Below are 8294 nucleotides of genomic sequence, written 5' to 3'. Positions count from 1 at the left end.
TCTTAGTGTATTACCAACAGTAACCTTGGAAACGGTGGTCCCAGCTCTTTTCAGGTCATTGACCAGCTCCTCCCGTGTAGTTCTGGGCTGATTTCTCACCTTTCTTAGGATCATTGAGACCCCACGAGGTGAGATCTTGCATGGAGCCCCAGTCCGAGGGAGATTGACAGTCATGTTTAGCTTCTTCCATTTTCTAATGATTGCTCCAACAGTGGACCTTTTTTCACCAAGCTGCTTGACAATTTCCCCGTAGCCCTTTCCAGCCTTGTGGAGGTGTACAATTTTGTCTCTAGTGTCTTTGGACAGCTCTTTGGTCTTGGCCATGTTAGTAGTTGGATTCTTACTGATTGTATGGGGTGGACAGGTGTCTTTATGCAGCTAACGACCTCAAACAGGTGCATCTAATTTAGGATAATAAATGGAGTGGAGGAGGACATTTTAAAGGCAGACTAACAGGTCTTTGAGGGTCAGAATTCTAGCTGATAGACAGGTGTTCAAATACTTATTTACAGCTGTATCATACAAATAAATAGTTAAAAAATAATACATTGTGATTTCTGGATTTTTTTTTTTAGATTATGTCTCTCACAGTGGACATGCACCTACGATGACAATTTCAGACCCCTCCATGATTTCTGAGTGGGAGAACTTGCAAAATAGCAGGGTGTTCAAATACTTATTTTCCTCACTGTATATATATATATATATATATATATATATATATATATATATATATATATATATATATATATATAAGGCCTACTGTATATATAGTAGGTCTAATTGAAGAATTCCCGTATTCCTCACACATGCAGTGATGTGCAAAGATCACGCCGTCACTCCCATACACTCACACTGACATTACAGCGACAGGAGGCAGAGCTTCTGCTTTAATTACCTTCAGATCGCCAGGAGACAGACACATATACACTATTAATGCAGCTCCGCTTCAGCCGGTCGTATAATATTTCAGATTAACTATCCCTATACGCACATATCTCACTCTAGCTTATTCAGTAGTATCTAGTTTAATGGACTTTTTCCTTGTTCTTTTTTGCTCTCGCATTCAGAGCAGTGTTATTTTAGTATCATGTACTATTATAGTTTTCATTATAGTTTTTATTTTTTATATTTTCTGCTTTCATTTTAATTTTAGTTAGAGTTTAGTGAAATACTTCTATAGGTTTTATTGATTTTTATTTCACTTTTAGTTTTATTTATTTCAGTACATCAGGTTAAAGTGCTCCTATTATGATACAAGTTTGCATGCAAAAAAAAAACGTTAATTTTCTCATCATCTCCACTGCAGCATCAGCTCTTTTCTCTCAGTGTCTGAAACGCTTCGATCAAGGATTCAGTCTCTCTAAGCTCCGCCTCTCTGAGAGCTGCTCTGCTGTGATTGGTCAGAAAGCAAACGCTCATTATCATATCTGAATCTCAGCTCTTGATCACAGTGATACGAACAGTAACGATGGCGTGGGTTTTACCGCATCAATCTCATCAAAGTGGATTTGCTTTGGCAGCAGAAAACAGCGTCTTCTCGACACGAACAACACGAACCAAACTCTTCCAGTCTCAGATACACTACAGTGTTTGAGGGCGGAGCTAAGAGATGCTGTTCAGCCAATCAAGACCAGAGGCGGGCATTATGCAAATTAGTTACAAACCTACCCAGTTTCAAGCAGAATGACTGGAATTACTGACGACAGGCAGAACAAAATACAGATTCTTTCTTTTAGGTGACAATCACTCCATTTATCATGTACTTTGATCTTTGAAACTTTGCAGACCTTTTACATTCAAACAGCTGCATTACACACTACATGAAAGGTGATATCTGAAAAAGCTATAATAACCCTGAGTGGGTTTAAATCGGTTTAAGGCAGAACTAATAACGACATAAGGGGGAAAAAAACTACAAAAAGAAAGAATAAAAAAAGCTCAAATATGAGAGATAAAAATAAAATTGAAATCTAAGGTTTCATAGTTTATCATTTCATTCTTCAAAGAGATCTGCAGGAGAAAAGTAAAGCTTCTACCATCCATTTTCCATCTGTTAATATGTTTTGGGTGCATATAGCAATATATTTAATATTCACGATGATTTGCTGGCAATGTAAAGTTAAGCAACATCATTAATATTATACTATGTGTGATGTGATTTTTATTTGCCCATTAAGTTTCCATAAGAGCATTACATTAGTTTTGCAACTCGTGAGCATGTGATGGCATTTTAATAGTAATCATTTAATAGCATCTCTGATATAAACTTAAGAGGCAAAAACTGTTAGAGTTGCTAAGTTCACTGGAAATTAAACAGAAAGAGACTGCATGCTTCAAAGAATTGATGCAACGGACATTGATTCATTTGCATAATTTTGGTAAGATTGTTTTATGTTTTTGAAATAAGTCTGACAACTATGAGATTTTTTAGCTATTTACATCATCGTTGCATGTCATTTACATCATCTGTACAAGAAAAATACACTGAAAAATAGCAACAAAAGTGTGAGTCACCGCATCAATCTTTCATTTGACTCATAGTTCAGTGTGTTCATATGAGCATGAGGGTTAAGTGCTTTGTTTCAGTTTTTCACAAGACTTCAGCATGATGAGCGTCACATATCCTGGTCATCTGTTGAGTAACACTCGTTTGGCAAGAACTAAACAAGACTAATGATCCGTGTTTCACTCAAGATGCTTTAAAGCTCAGCCTGAGATGATGAACAGATGTCTCACTGACCACACACACACACACACACACTGCAGAGAAATGCACTTATAGGGTGAATCTCCCTGGCACACACACACACACACACACACACACACACACACACACACTCACACACACACACTCACACACACACACACTCACACACACACACACACACTCACACTCACACTCACACTCACACTCACACTCACACTCTCTCACACATTCACACATTCATACACACTCACACTCACACACACTCTCACGCATTCACTCACACACACTCACTCACTCACACACACACTCTCACACATTCATACTCACACATTCACACTCACTCACACACATTCACATTCACACTCACTCACACACATTCACACTCACACTCACTCACTCACACTCACTCACACTCACACATTCCCACTCACACTCACACTCACTCACACACACACTCTCACACTCACTCACTCACTCACTCACACTCACACTCACTCACACTCACACTCACACTCACTCACACTCACTCACACTCACACTCACTCACACGCATTCACACTCACACGCATTCACACTCACACTCACTCACACTCACTCACACTCACTCACACTCACTCACACTCACTCACTCACACTCACTCACACTCACTCACACTCACTCACACTCACTCACACTCACACTCATTCACACTCTCTCTCACACACTGGCCACTTAAGGTACTCCTGTTAATTAGCCAATCACATGGCAGCAGCTCAATGCATTTAGGCATGTATGATCAAGAAGATCAGCTGAAGTTCAAACTGAGCATCAGAATGAGGAAGAAAGAAAATAACTTTTGCTAACATGCTTTCTGAATGTTCTCAGAATGTCCCGTTTTTTAAAAACAGGTTTTTTTAACATTAAGGGAACATTCCATTTTTAAATGCTGCAAACATTTTGGCCACGTTACTTTTGAATGTTCCCGGAACATTCTGAACATTCTTAAACAATGTTACATTTCAGGAAAAAAGGCTCCATGTTCAATACTTTTGTGCCAAGATTTTGAGGTTATTATTAAAGAAAAATAACTTTGAATGAACATTCTATAAATGTTATAGGAAGAATGTTTGTTCATAACTTTGAGAGAACATTGTTTCTCTGTTCTCTGGTTCACAGGGGTTTACTGCGAGTCACAGTGTGTGAACGGACACACTCATAATCAACCCTAACGACCTGCTGTGTTCACACGCTGACAGGTGCTTATTAATATTCATCACAAGCAAAACCAAAAAATAAACGCAAAAAGCTGCTGGGTAAGTGCAGCTGTCACTCAAACTCTCAAAACCTGACAAAGCAACTTCTCATGAATATTCATCAGCCCTCGTAAAACTCATAAAGACCAGAGCAAATGTCTGGCGTGTATTTCCTGATTTCCTGCTTTATGTGCAATTAAAACAATGAATATAGACAGTTAATATATTGAGGATACAATGTGAGTGTCTGAACTTACTTGTTGCTGTGCCGTTTGCTTAATCGTGTGCAAAACAGTGTAGTTGACCTTTTCAGCAGACCTTAAATGATTGATGAAATGACGTGCGTTGCATGCGGCACACTGGGTGTCTATCATTACATTTAGATTTATTACATGTTACTTGCATAAGCATGCATAAGCAGGGCTCAATGATAAGCATGGTCTTATTGATGAAATGAATATTGCAAACAAAATAAAAAGTGATTTTTGCATAGATTTTGCAATCATGCTTATGAATGTGTGGCTGTCTTGGAGTTGCATTACAGCTCAAAAAATCAAAAAATGGCAAAGCTAGGTTAGGTTGGATTAGGTATTAGGTTAGATTAGGCTAGTTTAGATAAGGTTGGGTTAGATTGGGTTAAATTAGGTTAGATTAGATTAGGTTAGATTGGGTTAGGTTAGGGCTGGGCGATATATCGATATAAAAAATATGCTTGATATGCTTGAAATATCTTTTGATTTTCAGCATGATTGTTGTCATAATCGTGCAGCCCTAAGGTGAAGAAACCTGTTTATTATTTATTCATTTGATTTTGCAACTGTTCACTGAAATAGCTGGTTTCAATAAAACTACTTGTGACATGTCATATTTGGCTTTGGCTTTGACTGAACATTTGCTCTCACTTTGCGGAAAAAATATCGGGATATATATCGTATATCGATATTCAGCCTAAATATATCGGGATATGACTTTTGGTCCATATCGCCCAGCCCTAGGTTAGGTTAGATTAGGTTAGATTGGGTTAGGTTAGGTTAGGTTAGATTGGGTTAGGTTAGGTTAGGTTGGGTTAGGTTGGGTTAGGTTGGGTTAGGTTAGATAATATTGGGTTAGATTGGGTTAGGTTAGGTTAGGTTAGGTTAGGTTAGGTTAGGTTAGGTTAGATTGGGTTGGGTTGGGTTGGGTTAGATTGGGTTAGACTGGGTTAGGTTAGGATAGGTTAGGTTAGGCTAGGTTAGGTTAGGCTAGATTAGGTTGGGTTAGATTAGGTTAGGTTTGATAAGGTTAGATTAGATTAGATTAGATTAGATTAGATTAGATTAGATTAGATTAGATTAGATTAGATTAGATTAGATTAGATTAGATTAGATTAGATTAGGTTGGGTTAGATTGGGTTAGGTTAGGTTAGGTTAGGTTAGGTTAGGTTAGGTTAGGTTAGGTTAGGTTAGGTTAGGTTAGATTAGGTTAGGTTAGGTTAGATTGGGTTAGGTTAGGTTAGATTAGATTAGATTAGGTTAGATTAGATTAGGTTAGATTGCACCTTTGAGTAATTAACCATTTCCCTCAAAGAGGTAATTATGTGTATCAAGGTCAATATTGACTGTATTCCCCAACCAAAGGCAGAAAGAGCGAGTTACAAACACACACTGATAATTAACTCTCATTGCATTTGCAGGTTAATGGACTGACACACATTAAAGTGTTTGCAGTCAGAAGAACACACACTAAAACACACCTAAACACATGCATGTTAAATCCGACCAACGATACTGAACTAACGGTGAACAAGTCAACACTGGATTGATGGACATGTTTAGGCAGAGCAAGAGCAAAGAAACACAGATCTTTAATTCTGACTCTCCATTCTCCATTTATAGCCAGTCCGGAGAAACACAGCGGATGTTATTAGACTGACCTTGACATTAACACTAGATGTTTGAAAGACGAATCTGTCATCTGTGGAACGACAGACCCTGACAGATCAATGAGAGTCCTTGACTAAAACACAGGAAGAATCTTCTCCACATACACAGAAAACTCTTGTGCTTCTGCACTACAGCCATGGTAAAACCTGCTGAGGATTTAAAGGAATAGGACACTAAAAATGGGTCCCGGACACGTAGTGTTTTCTTTTGGGAAACAGTTAAAAAGGTAACTTCTGCTTTTATCTGACAATTGCCAGAAATCAAGTCAAAATTGTGAGATATAAGCAAAAAAAAAAAAAAAAAGGTTACAAAGTTTACAATAAGGTTTTGTTTGTTTACATTATATTTAAAGCTACACTGTGTAACTTTTTTAGTTGATTCTTAGCAAAAAACACTTAGTTCTTTCAAAAATATATGTGCTCATTAATGTATATTTACTTCTTTCAAGTAATAAAGTATTCTCTTAAGTTTATAATCTGCCATTGAAAGTACATACGGGTGAGGGGTTCGAATGCCGGTCGCCATGTTGCCCCTCCATCTTGAAACTACATTAGCCAAAGAGGGACATACCTGTAAATTCAAGCTTCGCCTTTTGCGTTTTTCACTCAGTGACACCGTGACGAATGCGAGGGGGAGATTACTCGCGAGCTCGCAAGTGCCGGCAGATTTGAAAGATAGTGTGGTGTGTGTGTGTGTGTGTGTGTGTGTGTGTGTGTGTGTGTGTGCGTGCGTACTCACATTTGAAAGAGAGAATTAAAACGTCAACGCGACAGGCAAATCAGCAAGACCATAGTCAATATTGGAGTAACTTTTCCCAGATGGAAAGAGCTCATGAGGAGAAAAGATTTTAAAACGGACGCCGAGGTTGCCTGCTTTCTTCTCGACAGGTAATTCAGCCTGTTGTAATTCATTTGTGTAAATTCGAAGTTTTATAGTTGCTTGTCTAACCATAGCATGGTTGTGCATAACGCCAGAACGCCCTCTAGTATAACTTCATCCTCACATCAATGGTGAAAAAGTATTGTTTACCTTGTAACATAAATCTGTGCTGCGACGGATCACAGGTGATGAATAGCCTAGTTTTAAAGGTGCAATTTTTTAAGCTATATAAAAAAAAGGACACTGTAAATTTTAGTTATTTTTAATTGCTTTTACTTTGTACACATTGTAACGTTAGCCTAATCTGATTATGCTGGGATAGCCGATTCCAAGGGTGACGTTTACCTCCTGACATCTGTCCTGTAGTTTTATTCATTTTAGACGTATTGTTTATTATTGTCATGGACGAAGTCGATAACTGGAAGCCATGTTAATCTTGGAATAATACGGCCACCGTAGGAGTTTAAACGCCCTCGGAATTGAGAGGAACAGAAACTAATATTCACTGGGTAGTCATATACAATTTCACCGCTAGATGGGGGTAAAAATCACACAGTGTAGCTTTAAAGCTGCAGTCCGTAGTTTTTCCTCTTTGTCGCCATCTCTGTTCGAAATCTGCAATTGCAGTTATTCACGGAATTATCAACTTTACGTGGGTTGTGCCTCGGCACGGCACAGCGCGGATTAATCCAGTGTTTTGAGGAGAACGTGCGGCTGTCAGTCGCCGCCGGTGTGGATCCTGGCATTCACAATCACAGATTCTGCTTTTGGAAGTATGACCAACATAAGAATTTTCACCGGCAAATGTTCTGAACAAGTAACATCCACTTTTGTTCTGACCAACTAAGGGGAAAAAAGCATTGCAGTAAATCATGCTGAAATCGCTCATCATATCACTCCAAACCGTGCAAATTATACTTTGTTCTCAAATTGTTAATGTTAACAACATCAGCATTGCATGACATTTAATGCCCTTCTGATATTATCCTTGTTTTCGCATGAGCCGGTGTCAGTCTCTGTTCTTCTGTAGCCGCTCTGAAGTCTTTTGTGTTTTACAGCGGGTGAATCTCCAGTTGGTGATCATCGCTTGATCCTTTCTGGATCCGCCATCAAATTGATAAGTTTAATTATATCAAGTGCTGTGAGAAAAGGCTATAAATCTCCACCTCCAGCATCCGCACACTCACAGCCGACTAGCCGAGACTCTTCTTTATGTGGACAGATGTGACGGAATGACGCAAAGACATGCTCGAATTTCCCGTGGAAATCCACCAGTACCAATAAAAATAATAATAATAATTTACAAAACATTAGTTTTATTAGCTTTATTAATAATAATAACAAAAACAATTAAAAACGAATGACAAAACAGCAGTTTTACTCGCTTTAATAATAATAATAATAATAATAATAATAATTTTAAAAAAGTTTTTTAATAATTAATAATTATTAATAACTTTAATTATAATAATTTACAAAACAGCAGTTTTAATATATGCAATAATAATAACAATTAAAAACAATTACAAAACAGTAGTTTTACTAGTTTT

General features: G+C 37.9%; 1 protein-coding gene across 1 annotated transcript in view; it reads right to left on the bottom strand.

Moving 5' to 3' along the window:
• rab26 (RAB26, member RAS oncogene family) overlaps positions 1-8294 on the bottom strand; it is a 70651-nt gene that overhangs the window by 41003 nt on the left and 21354 nt on the right. The window lies entirely within an intron of this gene.

This window comes from Squalius cephalus (genome assembly GCF_949319135.1).
Source record: "Squalius cephalus genome assembly, chromosome: 19".
Classification (NCBI taxonomy): Eukaryota; Metazoa; Chordata; class Actinopteri; order Cypriniformes; family Leuciscidae; genus Squalius; species Squalius cephalus.
This window is presented reverse-complemented; position numbering and strand designations above follow the sequence as displayed.